The sequence below is a fragment of the Pleurodeles waltl genome, chromosome 1_2 (assembly GCF_031143425.1).
Source record: "Pleurodeles waltl isolate 20211129_DDA chromosome 1_2, aPleWal1.hap1.20221129, whole genome shotgun sequence".
Classification (NCBI taxonomy): Eukaryota; Metazoa; Chordata; class Amphibia; order Caudata; family Salamandridae; genus Pleurodeles; species Pleurodeles waltl.
Genome location: NC_090437.1, coordinates 884,681,475 through 884,707,029, shown reverse-complemented (window position 1 = coordinate 884,707,029; position 25,555 = coordinate 884,681,475). Strand labels below are relative to the sequence as shown.

General features: G+C 43.8%; 1 protein-coding gene across 2 annotated transcripts in view; it reads right to left on the bottom strand.

The window, feature by feature from the left end:
- Window positions 1-25,555, bottom strand: part of PRIMPOL (primase and DNA directed polymerase) — a 348,310-nt gene that overhangs the window by 251,417 nt on the left and 71,338 nt on the right. The gene's annotated exons all lie outside the window — the stretch shown is intronic.

Genomic DNA, 25,555 nt, shown 5'->3' with positions numbered 1-25,555 from the left:
TACATCCGCAGCACATATTATCAACTGCTGTTTGTGCACTTCAAAGTCATGCTGTGAATTTGTGCAACTCTCATAAGATGAAGTATGGTAACTAGAGAGATGCTCACCTTGTATGTTGTGAAATGTGAACGTGAAGCAGAATGTGTCATACGTGGGGTGTTCATGGAGGGCTGCTGGGCCACTTTTAGTCATCTGAAGAAACCTCTAGCATGAGGAAGCTGAAGCGCTTCTAACTGAAGGAATCTGAAGTAGACAGCTCTCAAACTTTCTACTGAAGGTCGTGCAGTGCGGAGAGGGTGGGTTTGTTCCACGTGTCTGTTTATCTAGACCCCCCCCCCTGCTGCCAATTCTACAGCCTAGAATGAACGAGTCATTCTCCTTGTTAGTGGGTTCCTCAGAAGTGAAATCAATTTGCTCTGTATTTTATCATGGCCTTCACTCTTTCTGGTGTTGGTAACTTAACTCTATAAATTATTTTTACTGGTGTCCAACATTGACATTGTCCCACGGAGACCTCTTTAAACAGCACACAGAGGCTGAACAGTCGCCAACAACTCAATCAGATTTGGTCTATGCGGTCAATTTACTGACTTACTCGTCTAGCTGTGAATTGTTAAAAATTGTGTTATCTAACTTTACTCTGTGGACCATAATCGTTGTCATTATTGTATACACACATGAAACTGTGCTTTTCAGCTTTCCTTGTCTGAACACCGAGCACTTCTTCGGCGCTATATACTTTTTGTCTACGTGTTTATATTTTGCTAATTGCCATTGCTTTCACAACGAATGTCACTGCGCTGACATGGTAATAGTAATTGAGTTACTATCTACCCCTTATTTTTAACGCGAATGAGTCCTGGGTGAACCATTCTTTTGCACAGTTATACTTTAAACAAGTTACTGGTGACATATTGGGTTATGCTTCTTTTTCTGGAAATACGTATGACTTTGGAAAAGTTTGGTAGCAGATTCCGAAGGTCTGGTATCCCTGTCAAAATATGTACCAATTACAAGACTTCTCTTTGGAATGAGGAATAACTACATGGACCCAATAATAGTTCCTTTTTCATGCTTTTTTCTTCAAGCCCAGAGAGAAAACAGTAGATATTTTCCATCGGCTCTGAGCAAGTGAAGAGAGACTGCAGGAGGGCTGTGGCGGTGATGGCGAGCGGGTGCAGGTTCTGCAAAAGCTTCTGCCTGGGTAGTGGTGGAGCACTACCAGCCTCCTCTGTGCTGCTGCAGAGGTCGAGTGGGTGCTGGGCAATGCTGCTGGTCATCGCTCCTACAACCAGAACAATCATTTGCAATTCAGTAGGTCTGGCATTTGCTTAAGTTAGAGCTATTGGCGTAGTATTTGCATAACTGGACTTTGTTTTGCCTCGTAACTTGGTCAACCCTGCAGAATAATGTTGTCCTCTGACACATAATACCAGTGGCCCTGAATATAACTAAAGCACTTCCATTTACCTTCTTCCTTTATCTGCAGCAAAAAATGAAAATATTGCCTATATATATATATATATATATATATATATATATATATATATATATATATATATATATATATATATATATATATATATTTATTTCTTTTTTTATATTATTATTTGGGGGTTCCCCCCAACCTACTGAGGGGACCCAGTTCGGTAACTATATATCTGGTAGAAACATATTCTAGTTGCAGATTCCTTACCTTAGAATATTCCCCCAGGCATCAGACTGGATCTGGAGATGTTTTCTTCAAGCAATACCCTTGCGTGTCGGTGGGTGGGTCGGTCGACTCCACGGGCGTCGTTGGCATCATAGTCGCCGTGATGACATCGGGAGTAGTACACAGACGCTGCCTCAGTGCAGTGACGTCAGCTTCTTTTCATGACTTTCCATGCCAAAGTGCAGAGCAGCGAAGAACACTGAAATTGGTGCGCCAGAGCTAAGGCCCTGAATGTGGAAGCCCTGTCCCTGGAAATCAGTTTGGAAGCGGGGAGGATGGGTGGGTCGGTAAGGAATCTGCAACTAGAATATGTTTCTACCAGGTATATCATTACCAAAGGTAAGTAACATGTACATCTGACAGAGACTTCTAGTTGCAGATTCCTTACCTTAGAATAGATACCTCCATCCTCGGAGGTGGGCTGCAAACCAAGATCACACTAAAAAGTCCTGCAGGACGGAACAACCAAAGTAGCCGTCCCGACGGACCCGACTGTCCAGGCAGTAATGTTTAGTAAACGTGGCAGATATCCAGGACGGGAACTCTGCATGCTAACAAAGTAGAAACAGCAGCTGCTCTGGTGGAGTGAGAGTGCAAGCTCTCAGGGGGTTGCTTCAAAGCCAAAGCGTAGCACATCTTGATGCTAAGAAGTACCCATCGAGAGATGATATGTTTTTGCACCGCCTTCTGTTTCTTCGCACCCACATATCCAACAAAGAGTTGACTGTTCACCTGGAAATCTTTAGTACGATGGAGAAAGAACGCCAACGCTCCTTTTGGATCCAAGCGGTGGAGTCTCCAGTCCTCATGAGAAGGATGTGGAGGTGCGTAAAAAGTAGACATGGTGATGGACTGGCCTAAATGAAAAGGTGTAACTACTTTGGGAAGGAAGGAAGCCATAGTGCTAACACCACTTTGTCAGGGTGCACAGACAAAAATGGAGGCTTAGAAGAAAGAGCCTGAAGCTCACTCACTCTGCGAGCAGAAGCGATGGCAACAAGAAAAACAATTTTGAAAGTAAGGAGAAGTACACATTAAGTAAGTAAGTACAAGACTGAGATCCCACTGAGGCATGATAAATGGAGTGGGAGGAAACAAATGGGTGAGACCCTTATGAAATGGACTAACAATAGGAGACTTAAAGAGTGAAGGCTGATCAGGCAACCTAAGAAAGGCTGAAATAGCCAATGAATAACCTTTAAGGGTGGCCCAAAGCAGAGCCCTGCTTGGCTAAAGAGAGAATGAACAAAAGAACATCAGAAAGAGGAGCAGAGAGGGGATCAACAGATTTGTTGGTACACCATGCCACAAATGTATGCCAACAGGCGTATACCATTTTGGTGGAGAGATGCCTGGCTGCCAAGATATCATCATAGACTTCGGGTGAAAGGTCAAAAGCCATCAACTGCTGCCACTCAATCTCAACACATGAAGGTGGAGATTGGACAGGTTTGGGTGGAGAACCGTCCCTTGCTACTGTGACAGAAGATCCTCCCGAAGGGGCAGTCTGAGTGGAGGATCGGTGGCAATGCTCAATAGCTCTGGATACCATACTCTCCGTGCCAAGTCCGGAGCCACCAAGATGATTTGGGCCCGGTCATTCCTGATCTTCTTGAGAACTATAGACAGAAGTGGTATAGGCGGAACGGCGTAAAGGAGGACAGAGTTCCACTTGAAATGAAAAGCAACTCCGAGCGAGTGGAGCCTTGGAAACTCCAACGTGCAAACCAGTTGACATTGCATGTTCACTGAGGAGGCGCACAGATCTAACCAGCGCTGTCCCCACTGCTGAAACGGACCTTGCGCCACCTCCGGATGGAGACGCCATTCGTGAACAGCTATGCATCGATGGCTGAGTTTGTCTGCTCTGGTGTTCAGAGAGCCCGCCAGATGTTGAACCATCAGGTTAATGTCCTGATGTGTCAGCCATGTCCAGAGGCATAGCGCCTCCTGACAAAGGGTCCAGGACCCTGCTACGCCCTGTTTGTTGCAGTACCACATTGCAGTAGTGTTGTCTGTGAAAACTTGCACTGCTTTCCCTTTCAGAGGGGGAAGAAAGGCTTTCAACTAAAGCCTGATCGCCCGGAGCTCCATAAGATTGATATGGAGTCCAGACTTCGCCGGAGACAAGAGGCCTCTGATCTCCGCCTCTCCAATGTGGCCGCCCCATCCCAGAAGTGACACGTCCGTCACTATGGATAGATCTGGTTGGGGAAGGGAGAGGGATCTGCCGTTGACCCAATGCCGATTTAAAAGCCACCACTGCAGGTCTTTCGCAGTCCCCTCCGAGATCTGGACCATGTTGGAGCGATTTCCCTGAACTTCAGGTTCCACTGCAGAGTCAGCATATGCCATCTGGCATGTGTCACTAGCAGGAGGCAGAAGGCCATGAGGCCCAGCAGAGTCAGAGTCAGTCTCACCGAAACCCAAAATAGAGGCTGAAAGATCGGAATCATAGCCTGAATATCCTGGACTCGCTTTTCGGGACAACAGGCCCGAAACTGCACTGTGTCCAGAACTCCTTCGATAAAAGGGAGCGTCTGAGAGGGAGTAAGGTGTGACTTCGGCTTGTTTATAGTGAACCTCAGAGTGTGCAGGAGGTTCGCCATAGTCAGACGGTGGGAGACAACTTTCTGGGGTGAGTCCGCCTTCAAAAGTCAGTGGTCGAGGGAGGGGACGACTAAAATGTCCAACCTGCACAGATGAGGTGCAACCACCGCCATCACTTTTGTGAACACCCGAGGGACGCTAGTAAGGCCGAAGGGGAGCACAGTAAACTGAAAGTGCTTGTGACCTAACATGAATCATAAGTAACATCTGTGGGCAGGCAGAATTGGAATATAGAAATAAGGGCCATATGTACGAAAGCTTTTTCCCATAGACACAGAATGGGTAAAATCATATCGTACATCTGGCCCTAAGCGTCCAACGCTACCATCCAGTCTTCAGGCAGGCAGGACCTGAGCCAGAGTAAGTATTTTGAATTTTTCCTACTTGAGGAAGAGATTGAGATCCCGAAGGTCTAGGATAGGACGTAAGCCCTTGCCTTTTTTGGGCACCAGAAAGTAGCAGGAATAACAACCATGACCTACTTCTGGCGCAGGGACCCTCTCTATGGCTCCCTTGGCCAAGAGGGCCGCAACGTCTTGGTGAAGAAGTGCCAAATGATCCTCTGGTATAAAGCTGACTGATGGAGGCATGGCTGGTGGGGCAGATTCGAAGGGGAGGGAGTAGCAAAACCCACCTATCCATAGTGATGGATTCCCAGTGAGGCAGGTGATGGCGAATCCTGCTGCCAACTGGAGCAGAGTGAGGGGACGGACTAAGAGGGTTTGGAGGCTGCAGCAGAGGCAGGGGTGGATTGGGCAGACCTCTGGTTCGCTGTTCCACAACTGTAGGAAGCTGGCTCTGTATATAGTATCTCAAAGTGAGAGAGTGTGAGTCCATTGGTTCCCCTTAGAGGTTGATAGTGGCAAAATTAGATAATACTAATGCTCTATTTTGCGATTGTGTGGTCGAGCAGTAGGCTTATCAGAGGGTAGTGTTAAGCATTTGTTGTACACACAGAGGCAATAAATGAGGAACACACACTCAAAGACTTAACTCGCTGTGAGGGTGCGGGGGTGGGGGGGTTGACTCAGGGTGTCCACGTTTTCGTAGTCGCCTGGGAGTCCTCTCTGCAGTGTTGGTTCTCCTGAACTGGGGTCGTCGGGTGCAGAGTGTGAAGTCTCATGCTTCCGGCAGGAGGATAGAGTTCTTTGAAAGTTGTTTCTTTGTTGCAAAGTTGTTGCAGGTTTTGAACAGTGCAGCTGTTCTTAGGAGTTTCTTGGTCCTTCGGGTTCAGGGCAGTCCTCCGAGTCCTCAGAGGTCGCTGGTCCCTGTCGGATGCATTGCTGTGCAGGTTCTTTGAGTCTGGAGACAGGCCAGTAGTGCTAGGGCCAAGCCAGTTGTCGTTTCCGTCGTCTCTGCGGGCTTTCAGGTCAGCAGTCCTTCTTGTTGTAGGTTGCAGGAATCTGATTTCCTTGGTTCAGGGTCGCCCCTAAATACTAAATTTAGGGGTGTGTTTGGTCAGGGGGGCAGTAGCTAATGGCTACTGTCCTTGAGGGTGGCTACACCATCTTTGTGCCTCCTCCCTGAGGGGAGGGAGGAACATCCCTATTCCTATTGGGGAATCCTCCAAACTCAAGATGGAGGATTTTTAAAGGCAGGGGTCACCTCAGCTCAGGGCACCTTAGGGATTGTCCTGACTGGTAGGTGACTCCCCCTTGTTTTCCTCATTAGCTCCTCCAGCCTTCCCACCAAAACTGCGGGCAGTGGCCGGAGGGGCGGGCATCTCCACTAGTTGGAATGCCCTGGGGTCCTCTAACAAAAGGCATGAGCCTTTGAGGCTCACTGCCAGGTGTTACAGTTCCTGCAGGGTGTAGGTGAGAAGCACCTCCACCCAGTACAGGCTTTGTTCCTGGCCACAGAGTGGCAAAGGCACTCACCCCATGTGACCCGAAACCTGTCTGGTTGTGGCAGGCTGGCAGAAACTGGTCAGCCTAGCACTAGGAGTCGGAATGTTATTCAGGGGGCTTCTCAGAGTGTATTTTACAATAAATCCCACACTGGCATCAGTGTGCATTTATTTTGCTGAGAAGTTTGATACCAAACTTCCCAGATTTCAGTGTAGCCATTATGGAACTGTGGAGTTCGTATCTGATAGACTCCCAGACCATATACTCTTTATGGCTACCCTGCACTGACAATGTCTAAGGTTTTGCTTAGACATTGTAGGGGCATAGTGCTCATGCAACTATACCCTAACCTGTGGTATAGTGCACCCTGCCTTAGGGCTGTAAGGCCTGCTAGATGGCAGTGTGAGGTGGGCATAGCACCCTGAGGGGAGTGCCATGTCGACTTAGTCATTTTCTCCTCACCAGCACACACAAGCTGTGAAGCAGTGTTCATGTGCTGAGTGAGGGGTCCCCAGGGGTGGCAAAATACATGCTGCAGCCATTAGAGACCTTCCCTGGCCACAGGGCCTTTGGTGCCAGGGTTACCAGTTACAAGGGACTTATCTGTGTGCCAAGGCTGTGCCAACTGTGGGAACAAAGGTACAGTTTAGGGAAAGAACACTGATGCTGGGGCCTGGTTAGCAGGCTCCCAGCACACTTTCAATCATAACTGGCATCAACAAAAGGCAAAAAGTTAGGGGGTAACCATGCCAAGGAAGGCATTTCCTTACAATAACTTTGTGGGATTCCGGGTCACACAGCAGCTGAACAGCATGGGTGGCACAGTGGCTGGGAAAGGGACGCAAGAGGAAGCCCCTTCCGTGGCCACAAAAGGGGCGAAAGGCAGACTGTTGGGGACGAAGCTGTAACCCGGGCATCCTTGAACCTCTCCAAAGCAGAGTTCGCCCTGTCTCCAAAGAGACGGGAGCCATCAAAGGGTATGTCCATAAGAGTCTGTTGGACATCCCCTGAGAAACCAGATGTACGTAACCAGGCGTGGTGCCTCAAGGCCACCGTCCTTGCAACCAATCTACCTAGAGAGTCGGTCATGTCCAACCCACATCTGATAGTGAACTTTGCCGTATCTCTCCCATCGGTGACAGCTTGGGAGACGATAGCATGGGCCTCCTCTGGTATCTGCGGCAGAACTTGCACAACTGTATCCCACAGAGAGTGGGTATAGCGGCCCTAAAGGCATGCAGTGTTTACTGACCGGAGCGTGAGACTGGAGGAAGAAAACATCTTCTTCCCAAATTGTTCCAGCCTTTTTGATTCCCTGTCCAGAGGTGCGGAAGGGAATATGCCAGAGGATGAGGATGCCTGGATGACACGGCTCTCAGGCGTGGGGTGTTGGGACAGGAATTTAGGGTCGTTCGGGGCAGGCCGATGGTGGCGTGCGATAGTCCTGTTCACAGGAGCCCCGGTGTTGGGTCTGGACCAAGTACCTAAAAGGACATCGGTGAGGGCTTCATTGAATGGGGGCTCAGACGTGGAAGCCCCTGGTTGAAGCACCTCTGTCAGGAGATTAGACCTGACCTGAATGGTAGGCAGCTCAAGGCCGAGGACCTCAGCCACTCTACTGACCACCGTGGTACAAGTTGCTCCCTCTGCCGTAGCCACGGTAGGAGGAGACAGCATGCCAGTGTCTGGAGAGGTATCCAGGCCACTGGCCTTGCCCAACTCCTGTGCCCAGTCCAAGTTACAGTCATCCTGGTATTCATAAGAATCCAGGGACCCCTCCAATCTTTCCTCAAATTCGAGCCCATAAGAATAAGGGTCAGAATCCAACCAGGAGTGACTAGGCCCCATCGAAGAAGGAGGTAGCATCGTCTGACGCCGGGCCGACTCCGAGTCGCCGGGGATCAGGATCGAGTCGACGTCGATGGTGGGCACCACCGATGCCGGAAGCATCGAAAATCAAACCTGCACCAGGGAAAGTCTCAATGGTACAACCAGCGTCAATGCGGATCAGAGAGCGGATCCAGAGGTGACTTCGGTGGCCGGAGCCAACAGTGCGGAACCCAAAGGCCCCCTGACCAAACTCCTTGGGCCCGAAGGCGTTGTAGTGGGATCGGTCTGTCCATAAATGAGGTGCAGGGCCTCATAAAGTTCCTTTAATTGAGCAGGGGTCGCCCCAGCTCCTGGAAAATCGGGGAGGTGTGGAGCGTATCCAGAAGCAGGTTCCGAAGACCGAGGCCTCGAGCGTCGATCCTCCTCCTGCGTCACATCAGGTGAGCGATGGGGCGAAGTCAAAGGGTGACGGGGTCTTTTCGACTTCTTCTTACCTTGACCCAAAGACTTTGAAGAAGACAAGTGTTGGTAGCTCTGCAACCGGTCTCGAGACCTACACGGAGTCGCACGCCGGGACGCCATAAGCTTGAGGGACCAATCACTCAAGTCCTTCGGGTGCATGGGCTGGCACTGAGAGCATGACTTCCGGTTGTGGTCGCGCTCCAGGTACCACAAACAGACCCGATGAGGATCTGTCACCAACATCCCTCGACGCACCAAAAACTCACAAAAGGTCAACAAAAGAGTCGAAGTCAGTCAAAAATTGACCACGGGTAGTGGAAAGAAAAGAACTGATATCACTGCGCTGAGGCGGCGTCTATGTACTACGCCCGACGACATCACGGCGACTACGATGCCAACGACGCCCTTGGAGTCAACCGACGCCACCTACTGATGCTCAAGGGTACTGCTCGAAGAAAAAATCTCCGGATCCAGTCTGACGCATGGGGGAAAATTCTAAGGTAAGGAATCTGCAACTAAAAGTCTCTATCAGAGAGAAAGAGCACGTTGTGTGGCGAGTTCATAAACAGAAATGTTTTGTTAAAGCAATGCCCCACAGAGCGTTATGGGGCGAGTTTCTGAGTGTAGCTAATATTGTATTATCTTGACTGTAATGCTCAGAGCAGCCCCCAAAGGGCACCACTATAAAAAAAACATTTGTAAGAAACATGGCCATGTAACCATATACTTAGCCCCTAGAGAGCATAACCACATGAAAACAGAATGGCAGAACGTAATGCAGTGTAACCATATATTTAGCCCCTAGAAGGCGCAGTGCATTACACATTTTCAGGTCTAGCAGGCCTACTAACAGGCTTACTAAAATAATATTACAATCAAGTCCCTTAAAACACAAACTACTCACAGCTATAAAACAAAAGTTCCAGCCATGAGAGATTAAAAAGACATTGACTGGTGGGAGGGGTTACTATTTTGTGGCCCCCCTACCTAGTGTGGGGACCCAGTGGTGCACTAGAGAGAAATAGTGCATTGTGCTGAAACTTTTGATGGTGGTAGATTGCAAAATGCCGAGACACAGCGCTTGTGCGTTGCCAAGGCTTAACCTAAAAAGGGTTCTGTGTATATATGTCCAGAATTATAGAGTCTGAAGTTTGCAGGTGGTACAATTTCACACAAAGTTATTGAACCACATAAAATTCCGCTACTCGTAATGAAGGTTCTAGAGCTAACGCTTTGATTACTTAACATAAGATTTCATGTATACGGACTAACACTCTTTTCCACTTTAGCAGAACTCTTCCATCTTGCCATTCAGTGTGGCCTCTGTTCTCTCCCCACTTGCCATTCCAACAAAATAATGTAGAAAAATATAGTGCCTCACAAATAGTGTAAAAAAATGTGATGTCAAAAATATCTCGGGCGCTGTACAAAAGATTAGAATATAATATTTTTCTTATTTAATATTGTTTAAAATATAGGTGTATATAATTTTGTTTTATTGAATATAATTGTTTAGAATATTCTTTCATGAGTTTGCTAAATGATTTCAGTATTACAAGTTATTCATAGTATACAAGTTGCTCCATTTATTTTAGTATAGTTTGTAAGTTTTTATATGAAGTGTCTTTTTTTTTAATTTAATTACAAATTGCTAATTTAGTAGGCAGTTGTAGGGTTTGTAGGAAGTTCGGATGGGAAGCTTTTTAAAACACAAAATATTGTTTTTAAATGTATAATTATTTTTATATAATTTAAGCTATGAAGTGGTATTTTAGAAAATAATTATTTTAACAGTTTTTAATTGATCAATTTAATTAAATGGTGTTATACTTATTGTTTGACGTTTAATTGTTTTATAATGTAATATTGTTTCATTCATTTTATTTGTTTGGGTTTGGTTTTAAAGTAGTAGGAAGGGAAGTTTTCAATTTAAAATATTTTCACTATCTGTTTTGAATCTTTTTTTTATTTCTAATACAAAATTTGTATTCTGTACATCTAATGTTTGTTTTATATTTAATGAATAAAGGCATTATTTTAAAAATGTTTAATTTTTGGGACTATATTTAAATATTTCTTTAAAAGTTTAGGTCTGGGAATAGTAAATATGACACCTGCAGAGTTAATCACTTTCTCCTTACTTTTGCTTACATTAGACTGAGAATAGTAAATCTGCCCCCTCCCCCAAAAATGCAACACTTTCCATACTGTTGCTTAGACTGGGGTGAGAATAGTAAATATTGCCCCACCAAAGTTCAACAGTTGTTCAGGTTGGAGTAATGATTTTTTTAAAAAGGTTTCATTTTTTGTTTTAATTTCCAAAGTTTGTTTAGTGTGGGGGGAGGCACTTGGATGTTATTCTTTTCCGCCTGGTTTAATTGCAAAAAAAATCAATTAAAGAAATATGAGAAAATATTAGTTTAATGTTATTTATTTTTGTTATTTTATTTGTTATGGTGATATTGTAAATATATTTTTTATTATCTGTGTGATACAATTAATCTGGATTAGTTTTATTTGTTTAAATAGTTCTTAAAAAATATATTGTTTATTATTATTTGCAATGATTTTATATATTTTGTCATAATTGTAAGTTATACATTTAAATTGTATTTTAATATAATCATTTTAATGCAAAAAAAAATTAAGTTAGTATACATTTTAAGTTAATATACTGTGTGGTAGTTAAACTTTAATATACTTTATGTGGTTTCTTGGTCATGGAATACATAGGTAAATGTTGTTCTCTTTGTAAGAGAAAAACTTCCATAATCTAGCTAACTGCCTTAAAGCCCCCCCTCTAACTTCCAGACACAAGTCTGGCTTGGTGGTAGGTACAATACCAAGATCATTGCCAAGGCCAGCCCTAGAATTTTTAGTACCCTAGGTGAAAACGCCCAAGTACTCCCCGACATACAGAAACTCACACACAAGTACATCAGAAGGTTACTTTTTAACATATATCTTGCACCCTCAACTAGGACCATTAGCAATACGTCCATGAATACCAGTTATCCCCCAACAAGGAAACATTTATGTGCAGCCATCCCCTTTACCTTGAGTATACCTGGGAGGCAATGATGAAACCCAAAGTAACGAATAGAGAGATTTCTACAGTAAGTTGAGTACTTTTTATGAAAGGTGAGAGTGAAAAGGGGAGACAAAGAAAAAAATGATACACCTAAGAATGGAGAGAAAGGAAGCAAGGAAAGAAAGAAGGAAGGAATGAGAAGAAGGAAGAAAGCTAGAGAGGGGGAAGAAGGAATGATTGAATGAGAGGACTGAAGGGGAGGAATTAAAGGACCACTGAAAGGAATGAAACAGAAAAAATAAGAAAGGAGAAAACTTAAAGAAAGGAAATAGAGCTCAAAGATAAAAGGAACAAAGGAAGCAAGGTGAAAAGAAACAGAAGGAATAAAGAAGATAAGTAAAGGAATGAAGGAAATGATGGATGAATAAGAGAAGGAAAGAAATGATGGAACAAAGAAGTGAAGGAAATAAGGAATGAAAGAAAGGAGAGAAAGAAAGAAGGAACAAAGCAGAGAAGGAGGTAAGACAGGTAAATAAGGATTACAGGCAAAATTTGGTGTAGCGGAAAGAAGAAATGAAGCTGAGATGTAGGAAAGGCAACAAAGAATGAAAGAGAAGGAAAGGAAAGAAGGAACAAGAGTGATAAGAACAAAGGAAGAAATAAGAGAATGAAGTTAAAGAAAAGGAGAAACAAAATAAACAAAAGAATGATGGAAAGTAAAAAAAAAAGAAGGAAAGAAACTGAGTAATTAGGAAGGAAGGGAAACGCAAAGGTGAAAAAGTAGGACAGGCACAGAGCGCAGATTTTAATAAGAAGAGAAAGAAACCACCAATCAAATAATATGTTATGTTATCCAATTTGTAGAGCTCATGGCTACCCTAAGGCTTCCCAGCGCTAGCGGACCGTGACCAGATCTCGGCATTGCACACGCCAGATCTAAAACAGCCAAGTTTTCAAAGCCTTCCGAAAATTGTATTCATGGCTTATCAGTCGCAATCTGGGAGGCAGAGAGTTCCACAACTTGGCAACCAGGTATTGCATTGTGGCGCCGCCCCATCTAACTTTGTTTACTCTGGGTAGAGTAGCCAATGGTGCTGAGGACGATCTAAGGTCTCTATTCGGTTTGTAGAAAGAGGCAAGGTTCTTTAAGAGTGGAGGACCTCTATTATGAAGGGACCTGTCTATACAGCACAGAGCCTTTATTTTTATGCGCTGTTCGATGGGTAGCCAGTGTAAAGAGACTAAACCCGCTTTTACCGAGGTCCATCTAGGAATATCCAATAGCAAGCAGGCAGCCACATTTTTTACCCACTGCAGTTTCTTCTTTACATAAAACGGAGAGCCCAAAAATAGGCCATTGTCATAATCTAACCTGGAAAGAACGGTAGCCTGGATGATGAGCCTTCTGGCCAAGGCGGGCAGAATTACAAAGACCTTCCTCAGGAGTCTCAGTAGGCCGAAGCAGGTAGACGATATGTGCCCAGCATGCTTTTCCAGTGTTAACAAGGGATCCAGCCATATCCCTAGACTGTTGATATGTTTCTTTGGAGGAGGAAGTTCCTCCAAGGTGCTAGGAATCTTAATCAGTTTGATTGGTGAAGATTCCGGGCCCAAGATCATTAGTTCCGTTTTCTCACCGTTTAGTTGCAGTTTGCTGTCCGACATCCATCCTGACACGGCTTGTAGATAGGAGGACAGTGTGGCACCTTCTGAGGCTATGTCCGATGGGAAGGAGACCACCAATTGGGTGTCATCTGCGTAAGACACCAAGGTTAGTCCGTAGGATTCCACCAACGTGGCCAGAGGGGCCATATATATGTTAAAAAGTGTTGGGCTAAGAGATGAACCCTGTGGAACGCCACAGTTGTATTGGGATTTATCCGAGTAATGGGACAGGTCAAGGACCTGAAATGTTCTACCTTCTAAAAAGGAGATGAGCAGCCCAAGGGCTCGTCCCTTAATTATGCTGTTCCTCATCCTCTGGGCCAGCACCTGATGGTCTACGGTGTCGAATGCCGCACTCAGATCGTGCAGTATGACCACTGTAGTCCGTCCCTTATCCACACACTTTCTAGCTTCCTCCACCACTGCAATGAGCGCTGCTTCTGTGCTGTGTCCCGGTCTAAAACCCATCTGGGATGGGCGGAGAAGGTTGTTATCTTCTAGGAAGGTGGAGAGTTGCATATTAATGTGCTTGTCTAGTATTTTGGCCGGGGTGGATAGTAAGGAAATAGGCCTATAGTTCTTGAATTCCGCTGCATCCAAGATGGTTTTCTTAAGCAGTGGCTTAACTATGGCGTGTTTCCACAGACACGGAACTGAACCTTTAGTTATTGATGCGTGCAGAATTTCTGTTAAGACCAGCACCATTATAGTCGCCACTCTGGCTAGTATGTGAGGGGGGGCGGGATCTAACAGAGATCCTGACTTGAGTGCAGTGAGGGACGCTGTGACCTGTGCCTGAGAAATAGGGGTAAACTGAGAGATAAAGGCTAATTGGTTATGGGTGGAAATATCCTGCTCTTCTGACCTGGGCAAAATATTGTCGAACTTCGAATAAATGTCCAGGATTTTTTGTTGGAAGAAGCCCGCTAGCTTATTGCTATGCTCTCTAGAGGCTTCCATGGGGTTCTCCTCCATGGGGACCTGGAGAATTTCTTTTATAACCTGAAACACTTCTTTGGGGGAACCAGAGGCATCTTCAATTATTTCCTGATAAGTGCTCTGCGCTAATTTAATCTCGGCATGATAAACTCTGATTGCTTTTCTGTACGCCTCCCCATCCACTAGTTCATATGATTTCCTGCATCTTCTCTCTAGCCTTTTGCAGTCTTTTTTCAGGAGGTCCAGGTGGGGAGTAAACCATAGGGCACTAGCTTTCCTAAGAGGACCATTTTATTTCCTATGCGGAAGAACCATATCTAAACTGTCCGTAATCCAGTCGTTAAAAGCCTTCACTTCATTGTCATCATTGTTTCTGAACCGGGGTTTCCCGTTATCCAGCATATTTATCAGTTCTTTGGTACTCAGCTTATGCCAGTGCCTGCCGACCTGTCCTACTGAACTGTTACTCTTTCCTGCTGTGTCAATGGCTAATCCCAATAGGAGATAAAGTAACAGAAAGGAGAGCAAGAAAGAAGAGAGAAAAAAAGTAAAGAAAGACACGGAGGGAAATAAAATAAACAAGAAAGAAAAGAAAGAACAAGAGTGATACTGAAACAAAGAAGAAATGAGAGAATGAAATGAAAGAAAGAAAATGAGAACGATGAGAGAGAAGGAATGTAAAGAAGGAAGAAAGGAACTGAGTAATGTGGGAGAGATAACAAGGAAACTGATAAGGAAAGTAAAAGCAAATGTGAGAACGTAGGAGAGGCATAAAGGACAGAATTAAAGAAGACGAGAAATAAACCAAACAAACAATCAACGATGAGGACAGAGTGTGCCAGAAAAGAGAACATGAAATTAGGAGAGAGGTAAGGTAAAGAAAGAAGAGGCGGGAAATAAAGCAAAGAAAGATTTTTTTTTATTGTTTTTTAACTAAAATAAATTTTAATGCACTGGCATTCTTGATAATGCCTGTTTTGCAGGTAGGATGTGATCCAGTCGAGAGCAGTTTCCTCTATGCCAGCTTCATAGAGTCTTTGACACAGTTGAACATGACACCCTAATACAAAGGGAGCTGAGAGGTATAAGAGAAGTAGTGCTGCAACTCCATTGCAGTCTGTTTTGTTTTTAAGATCATCCCAGGTGGCGATGAAGGCAGATTCAGTGCCTCTTCCAGGGCAGAATCCAGTTTGGTAGTCTGAAAGTATATACATTTGCTTCAATTAATTGTGACATCTGGGTGAATGCTGCTCTTTCTATCAGTTTGCCCAGGAAAGGTCCATTTGTAATTGGTCTGTAGTTGTTGGGGCCATACGGGTTCAAGTTTGTTTTCTTTAATAATGGGAGTATATCTGCCTTTTTAAGGTCTTCAGGAAAGATTCCTGTAGTTAACGGATTACTGATGATTCTTCTTACTGGTGTGGCAGCAGAGGTAGATAAAATAATGTTTTTGAAGATGTGTGGTGGACAAGGGTCAGAAGGCCAGCTGGAAGGCCTGCTTGCTTTGACCAGATCCATAAATTCACTTTGTGATATTTGTTCGAAGGAGTGCAGAGGCTGGGTCGGCTAACTCTTGGAGGGGATTTTTGGAAACAGGTTGGTCCTGGTGATTTTCCTTTGTTTTAAATAGGATTCCAATGTGTCTTCTTGGTTGTGTAATGATTTTCCAGTTTGTGTGTTAATTCTTGAATAATGGGATGAGTTCCTTCCATGCATTTAGGTTTTAGAAATTTGTGGGGAATTTTATACAATTGTCTATTTGCAGATAGAGCAAATTTAATTCTGTCTGAGTAGTGCCCTTTTAGCTTTTTTGATTGAGGATTTGTACATTTTGTTAAGTCTGCGTAACTGACATTTGTCTTGAATGTTTTTTTGTTTTAAGCCAGGTTCGTTGCAGCCTTCTGATTTCTTGTTTTATCTTGTTTACTTCTATATTTCTCCAAGGTGCTTGTTTTCTTTTGTCTTGTTTTGTTTTTCTGAGTGGTATGAGGAAATCAAACGCTTCCTGTAGCCACTAAATGTTTTTGAACAGAATCTACTGTGTCTAGATCTGTGTTGGTTGTTAGGTGTGTAACTAAGTATTCAAAATTGAGTTTGTTCCATGGTCGATAGATGGATGTTTGTAAGGTGGTCTTGGGTGTGTTGATCTGAGGTATTTTATGTTGGAAAGTTACCAAATGGTGGCCAGACCAAGTGACTGGTGTGATGCCTTGAACTGTAACTAGTTCTGGGTTTGCAAAAAATGACATCTAGGATGTGCCCAGCGAATTGTGGGGGATTGTGTACAATTTGATGTATGTTTAATGTGACTAGGCCAATGATGATAGCTTTTGAATGGGGCATATTGGGTTTGTCAAACCAAATATTTAGGCCCCCAAAAATGCATTGTTTTGAGTATAGTGTTATAGGTTTGAAACTGTCTACAAATGTGTCTGGAAACGTTAAATTGTTAGGCTGTGGTTTGTAAAGGAGGAGGAAGTTACAGGAGGAAGTTGGGGTAGGCTTGCATCTCGCCATGAGGGCCTCACAACCTTGTATGGAGATGCTGCTTGCTTGAATATAACTGCTAGTCCACCCCCTCTTTTGCCTATATGGTTCTATGTGATGAACTGATAGCCTGGATGAAAGGCTTCACGCAACACTGGGAAATGTCATTTCCCAACCATGATTCAGTTATGAAGAGTAAGTCAGGTTATGGTCCACTAAGTGTTGGAGACTTGTAATACTTCGTAGATTTGCAAAAAAATGTATTCTACTGAGTATAGTAGATGAAAGTCCCAAAAATTAGAATATAAACCACGAATGTATATATTTGCATTGGAGTCACATGATGATGGATATTTATTAATGATTATCAAGGTGTTTGCTTAGGAGGATGGCGGACAGGACATGTTCTTCGGGAGCTCCGTTTCCCCGCCGACCAATCCTCCATTAATCCTGCTCATTCTGTTTACGTCCTGAGGATTGTTCTTAGGCGGTCTGGAGGACCGGTGCAGAGGGCTTTGTATGGCTCACACCAAAGTCTGCTGCTTTGGGAGCACAACGAGGTGTTGGGCCTGCTCCAGTGGCCAAACCCGTGACCAAATCTGTGTCTGCCAGTATTAGTAGATAATGATTTGCGTAAAAAAATCCTCAAGGCAGGAGTAACAGATCAACTTTTAAAAGTCTCCACATTTCCCAACTTTTCATGAGTGTTACACTATAAAGCACACATATGAAGTGGGAACATATTAAAGCACAATCTTTTTTACTGTATAGGCCCCCTTCTAGTACGAAATGTTTGCTTGACTGAATACACACTACTTGCAATCTGGTGCAAGAATGCGTGCATTGCTACAAAGCAGCCTAAAGTGCACCAGCACTGGGGAGAGAAAAACAACGCCATATTTGATCACCTGAGATGCAATGCAGCACGGCAACTTTGGCTACTGTGCCACTCTGCTCCAAAACATAGTAAATCTGCCCCTAAATAAATAGACACATGACAGTTGGTGAAAACACAACAAACTGTGCCAGACGAATTGAACATTTGAAAGGCCCCTTTATTGTTGATTCTCCTTCTAACTCGAAGCTTTATGGGAGTGCTGTGGGCTTCCTGCAGCTCTAGTTTCAGCAACACTGATACCTGTAGTCTTTAAATGTTTGATACATTACTGGGTGCAAGTGATGTATAGCTTAAGCAACGCTCCACCAAATGTGAATAAGCATTTCACAGGTCATTTTACCACCTAATAACTATTTCTTCATGCCTGTGCGGACATTTTATTAGTAACCTATATGCGGGTTATCCCACAAGGGTTAACTGACTACGTACCTATTTAATATGCCATGAGGCATTCTACTTAGCACAGTGGGGGACTGGAGGCTTTACACATGGTGTTTAACTAACAAGGATTTTGAAGCTTACTTAAAAAAGAAACTGGCCTCTATTTACAATCCAGTGTGGGGTTTGTGATTTCGCTGGCAGTACTCTGGGATGCACTTAAACCTGTACTCGTAGGAAGGATCTAGGCTGAAGAAAAAGGAACCATAAAGCTAGAGCCTCTCTGGAAAGGCTCATTCTAGATCCTTAATCCAGGTATCACAATGGCAGGGATCCAGACATACTACACACCCTTGAAGAAGCCTAATTATCCATGACATTTTAACTTCATTAACTTACAGTAATGTGGATGGCTGTTCAGTGTCGCATTTATGAATGTGGTAACAAAGCCTATTTACTCTTTCTCTGGCTCAGTAAACCAGAAGACCATACTAGATATGTAAGTGAAATTATAGGTGAAAAGCACATTGTGGACTGAGCACCATTCTCCTACAGGTATATTTGCTTCTTTCTTCCAAGAGATCTATATTCCCTCCAAGATTTACCCACTTAGAGGCTTAGACATTTTTCTTTCTGATCCCTCAATGCGGATGCTGAAGCCATTGGGAAGGGAAGAATTTGAGGGACAGATTTTAGTAAATTAAATTGGAGAGGTAATTAGCCATCTTCAATTGGGGAAAACCCAGTGGCCTCCAGCAGAACTGCTTAAGAAGCTCCCCTCCTCTCTAAATGCGTATCTATGCCATATATTTGAAACCTCACTGACAGATACTAACCTGACCCCTAATCTACATGAAGCTACCCGGTTCTAAAGCCGGGGCATCCAGCGGATCCCTCTCAAAAATGTTGAGGCCAAACACTCACCAAAATAATATTACTGCTAATGATGAACAGGCTATATATCCCCATTAACTTTGTCTCTGATCTCAATCAACAGTTCTACCCATCTCTCTCATATCACGCTTTCAGCCATTTGTCACTTCAGATCAGCCATGTAGTTTGGTGCCCTATCCTTGCAGGAGATATATTTTTTTAATCTCTCTTGCGTTTCAAGCGTTTGTCAGAGACTTCCCGTCGATTATCAGCCGAGATAGCCAAAGCAATGAGAGGGTCTTCAGTACTTCTGTTCCACTTCTCCTAATAAACCCCTGAAATGTCTATTAATGTAACTTAAGCACTGCCCACAATCCCACGAGAGCAGTTCATTACATTATGCCAGGTCAAGGGCACAACCCAGTTCTCCCTTGCGAGTTGCAAGACTGTCAGAATTGGGCCATTTGCCATTTAAGCCCAGGATTATTTTACCTGGTGGCACATATTGAGTATCAGGCTCTGTGCAATATGTTAATACAACCCCTCACAATAATTGTACAGATGCTCCACTGGCCACTAGCCCCCTGCAGTGCTGTTCAGTGCCAAACCTCCAGCTTGCGCTAGCCACCTACCATTTGGGCTTTCCACTACTGGTCTCCTTGCCATTTCAGCCTCCTCACACACTTCAGCTTTCCTCTATTCACGTTCCACTTTTCATTGTTGCTTCCTTTCTAGCATTCCCTTAGATTTGCTGCAAATCTGCGAATCCCTCTGCCCTCTCCCCTGCGGTCAGTCCTGTTGTCCGCAGCATGGATAACTTAGGCCCTCTATCGACATTTTGCTTGGGGCCCTGAAGTCTAGCTTTCCTCAATGGGTCTCCTTCACCACCCCCCTTTCCCTGCGCGGCCTTTCAACCATCCACATGGCTGCCTTGCAGCTCTATGTAATTTATTCAGCATGTCTGCCTACACACACTCCAAGAGCAACCCACCAACTCCAGAGTAGGCGAAGTACCAATCAGGGTACTGAGGTTTGGCTGTTCCTGTACCTCTCCTTCCAGAGACATTGTTCCTAGTTCCACCGATTTAAAGGAACAAAGTTCTGTCAAGGAGCTCCTACACCACTTCCTCATATTGCAATTTAGAAAACATCTGTAGTATTGCTCGGAAAGCCACATCTTTTCTTTAGTGTCTCAACCAGCAGAGCCATCTATTGCCAACACCCATGTCAAGAATGAGCCTATCCAAAGTGGAGCTTGACATGTCAGTTTCCCCCCATCACACCCATCAGTACTGGCTCTAAGAGTACTGGGAAGTTAAACATACCCAAATGCCTTAGACACATCTCACCAACTGTTGATGCATTCGTATCTCACGCAGCTCTACTCAGAGGCCAACGGTTGGGGATGTAGAAGTGCTGTGGTTACAACATTTCACATCTGGTGGGAATTAATTCACGTACAAGATGTCAGGAAGAAAAAAAAAGATGTACAGAAAGTATTGGATGGCCCTGTAGAGGCTGGATATACTACTACTACTGAGGGGCCCAAGGTACAGATTTTAGACACAGAAAATGCTGTCGACTAATGTTAAGGGAAGCTAAGAGCTTAATTACACAGTTCTGGAAAAGAGATAAGGTTCAGTCGAAAGTTAATGGATTCATTCTGTGGTAGTTTCTACTTCTTGAGAACTTCATAGATCTGATCAGAATGACACACACCCGCTCAAAATATGGGGACCGCTTGTAACTCATCAGACGGTGGTGGGACAGCTGAGGGATTAACCCCACGTCTGAGGGATCCTTATTTATTTTAATGACAGATAATGGCCGAATGGAATTTATTGATGGTATCCGTTGGAGGAATGAGCTTGCACTACTGTATGAAGAAGGGATGTTAGAGGAGTTTAGTTAGAGTACTCATGTTTCTGCCTCTAGATGGGGGCTTCAGTTACTGCTTATAATGAGTAAGCATGGTATATGCAGATCTCTTGCTGTTGATAGGTCTTAAATTTCAATACAATATTAATGTTGAACCCAGACAACTAGTGTTCGATTTAAACAAGCCCCAATTCTACTGCTACCTACAAGTGCAACACACTGTTTTTGTTTGCATGTGAGACAAGTACATTTTAAATACGTTAGAGGATAAACCCTTGTACTGGGTCACCAAGGGGACGGGGTACTATTTAACAGTAAGTCTACCGAAATTCCCCTTATGATCAATGCCAAAGCTTCGCCCAACACTTGTCATACATTCAAAACCACTTTTTCCACCACAAATGAGTACCCCAAGGATTGAGAAACATACATATGGCTTTAAGATTGATATATATACATATATATATATATCTCAATGATATTAATAAGTCTTCTTTTAAGCTCAAAATCCAATATCCCAGGTAGATTAAAAACACATGTAAATTTATAATGATAATAATCACAAAAATAACAAGTATGAAACCTTTTTTTAAATTAAAGTAAAACAATAACACAAGGGAAAACAGTTAAGACACATCAATTGGACTATTAAAAAATCTGCAAATCTACTATTCTTATCAATAGGGTTCCATGATCCAATCATTCTCTCATATAAGGCCTCCCAGTGTACAACAGATTCTTCCCAGCCCGCACTCTTGGCGGCAGGGAAACAGCAGTGTCACAGGGGATGAAATCATTGGGACACTGAGTCCGCCACGGAGGATGGGGTCCTCTAGGCTATACCATGGTGACCTGGAGGGGTGGGGGTGTGGGGAGTGCGAAATCACAAACCACTTCCCATTAGAAATTATCATTCTGGGGATGGGGTTCCCTGGGTCCTCAATGAGGCCTGGGAAAAGGGGAGGGGGGGAGCACATCTCTGCTTCTAATCATTAGCATCAGCCCCAGAGGATGGGGTCCCCCCAGGGACGGGAAAAGGTTCAGGGAGGTTGGGGTGCAACATGCACCCCTCCCCATGAAATATATGTTGCCCCCCCCAAGCCAGCCCTGGCCCACCCAATGTTTGTTTTTAACTAATTTTACTGAAGATTCTCTGTAAATTGGCAATAAAAATATATATGCATTTTGGACCCAACACTCCAGCCAGTCCTAGGAGGTCAGTGCACCCCTACCCTGCTCCCCATGTGTTTTGTTGAACCCTGAATCCCGAAAAACCTAAACGGCTGCCATCTCATCTTTGTTTATGTGGTAGCAGGCAATCAGATCTCATCTTAAAATATAAACAAATCAATTGCTGAAGGTGCACCACCCTGGACAGTACTCAATAAGTCCCATTCATTAATATCAGTCCATTCCAAATCTTCTCTTCATTCTTCTTATCTTTTTACAGTAAGCCAAACATCACAATAAAAAACAGCCAACGTGTTTCGTGCGTACAACAGGACTTCCGGGCCATAAATTCAACTCGTATTAGTCAATCATATTCTTATTTTTTATTGCGAACAGAGCATCCAGTACATTCAGTATCAAAACCTTACATCATGCCATACACATCGTCGCAGCCGATCCGTGATGTGCTCATGCATCGGAAATGCAAATTTCCAACTGGATTACTGTCCAGGGTGGTGCAACTTCAGAAATTATTTTGTTTACATTTCCTTTGTAGGATTGCACCTTGGCAGCAGGTGTTGCAATGTGTGCACACATTATCAAATTATTAACTCCTATTGATTTTTGAATATTGGTTAGGGGATAGTGGCTAGGTGCAATGAATTACAGCCCGCTGCCTTCTGTTAGATAAATTTGTCTAAACTATGGAACAGATTTATACCAAATCCCAAAAAGAATGCTTTCTGGACAACGCTACAACCAAAATGGCTGAGTGGAATTACATCAAATTTGGCAGGAAGCTAGAGCTTTACTCATAAAGGGGCTTTTTTAATCTTGTGAAAATCCATTCAGATGCTTCAGAGAAATTAAGCTGCACAATTTATAAAGGTTTAGTGACACAATAATACTAAGGAAGCTCGGAGGAAGTACCAAAGGATTGCCTGGTCCTGCTGGATTGGAACCAGTCCAACAGAACCGAACATTGTGACTGGCTAGCCGCAACATGAAGCAAAATGTTGCAGGCACCATTCAAGTACTCAGGGACTTGTCCCAGTGTTATGATAACTAAAATAAAACAAAATATAACGGTCAGGGTAGGGCTACCCTGACCTCCCTGGTCCTTGTGAAGGGGAGAAGGAGGCAGGTCCTAGAGTGACACCCAGTCAAAGTGCACAGCCAATTTATTTTGCATCACTGCAGACTCTACTCTTGCTGTACTCAACACCACCTGTGGAAATGTGTGCAAGTACATGCACGTCACCACAAGAATACTGTGGAGATATACCTCTCCCCACCAAAAAACAAACAAACAAAAAACAGTTGGATGGGTGTCCAGTAGAGTTGTCAGACTGTGTGGTTTTGACAAGCAATGGGGGGTTGGCCGCCTGCAGGGGTTAGTCACAGGGCTCAGCCACAGTTCAATGCTACACCAAAACCCACGTTTCACACAGGGGAAGGCCAAGTGGCGCAAACTAAGGTCACCAATGGGACTGTGGGCGCCCAACACCACACCACGCACGGCAGAAGGCTGAAGGTCATACATGTCAGGGTGTTGAACAGGGGTTGTGATGTTAGGTATGGTAAGACAATCTTACTTCATGTTTAGAAAACCCTACACATTTACTAAAAAAGATAAACATTAAAGTGACGTTATGGTTAGCCATGTTATTACCTTACTTTACACAAAAAAAGAAAAACATCGAAATTAACAGAAACAGCAAAGGTTAAAGTGCTGCTATAGTTCGGTGAAAATGTCAGTTAAAAAATACCACTTAAACTGTATAAAAAATAAAAATAAAAATAAAAAACAACAAAAAAAACGAACTAAAATTTACCACTTATAGGTCACTATAATTTGCACCCTTGCTACTTTCTCTTCACTACTTATGACCCCCCTTGATTACATCACTCATGACATGTCCTATGATATAATTAATAACATCGCTGATGGCATCTGAAATAACATCATTAATGGCATCAATGTGCATTGCAATTGCACAAGTTATAGTTACTTCAGATAACTATAATTGGTGACTTTCAGTGGTAGTCATTTGAGTTTAAAATGGCATTTAATATTTTCGTCTATGTTACGTTAACTTTTGTTTTTTAGAGTGAAAAATATATACACATACACTATTTCACTGAATATGAATAATGTTAGGCAAGGCATCAATATAATATAATAATGCTTAATAGTGCCCAGGTACTCAACTCGGAGGGCAGCTTAATGACAGATGTCTGCTATCATCGGTTCTACATGGATTGGTAGCATTAAGGTCTCGTTTTTGCATGTTCTTTGAACAAACTGTTTCTCCAGGAACAAAAATTATAAATGCGTTATTTGATATTCGGATTCTTTGCCTCTTTCGATATATTCTCGCAGTCTGAGAGGGGGATTAGATGGCAACCTGCTAGAATTCAGAAGTCTGGAGGTTGAGTTCAACAGTGATGTGTAGTGATTGAGGATTCTGCCTGAGATCTCAGAAAAGAGATCCAGCCTGTACTACAACCTCTTGGGTGCCTACTCACAAGAGAGGGAAAGCACCACTGGAGCGGTCACACAATCGACATAGAAATCATTCTCATCCTAGATTGTGGGGGTTTGTTGGTGGTTAGTATTTCGTTAGTAATAGAGAAAAAGCTCGATAAGTTCATCAAAAGTGCATTTCTCGTGAATGTGAGTCTCCATTTGATGAAAGAACTCTGCAAGTATGTAATGTATTAATAACTAACTCATGTTCAGCCCTGCCAAGTTTCCCATGTCCATGCATGATGTGCTGCTCTAGTCCAGGAGCTGTCTTTGAATTCTGGGACTTGTAGACTTGTCTGTGCCATTAAAATACAGGACGACATGTCCTAAAATCAAAGAAAAAAAAACTTGGTCTGGAGCAGCACATCACGCCTGGACCTAGGAGGTTTGGCAGCTATGCATGTTATGCTTAGTATGTCTTCTTTCAAAATGTCCACGTGATTGTTTTTTAAACACATTTTTATAGTATTTTCCGACAATACAGAGTTATAGTCAGAGACCGTTCTGCACAGGTATTCGACATTCCAAATTGACCTACGGACCCCTAGGGTTACTCGCAATCTTGGCAAAAACAGGATGGCATAGGTTATTCCCATTTCCCTTATGCGTTTCTTTGCATCCAGGAACAATGCCTGCTGCTTTTGGACCTCTAATAAAGTCTAGGAAGAGAATCACCTTCTGGTTTTCCCCTAGAATGTCACCACATTGTCTGTCTTGTTCTAGATTACGGTCTTGTTCACTGTAGTGTAGTAGTTTGGCTACTACCGGCCTGGGGGCTGCCCCCGGCACTGGTGGACATGCAGGGACTCTGTGGGCATGTTCGAATGCACAGAATGGGGTCACAGTATCCCTCATCCAGTGATCCAGGAAGTTGACCAAGTTCCCTGGTGAGCCTTCCATATGTTCGGGCAGCCCTATAACGCAAATGTTATTTCTTTTGGCCCTGTTTTCTATGTACTCAGCCCCGTTTTCAAGCACTTTTATTCTGACCTCTACCTGCGCCATCTGTTCTTTCATTGTTGGAATGTCTGGTGTGGTTTCCTTGAGTGTACGCTCAGTGACTGTGACTCGCTTGGTTAAGCAGCAGTGATCATCCCGGAGGAGCCCAATGTCTGTGGCCACAGTATCAGTTTTGAGTTCTAAAGCCTCTCTAGAGGCAGCTATGGCCTGTAGAACAGTGTCAAGAGTAAGTTCTTGGTGACCCATGGGTGGAGGTGCAGCCCAAGACCACAACATTCATGGT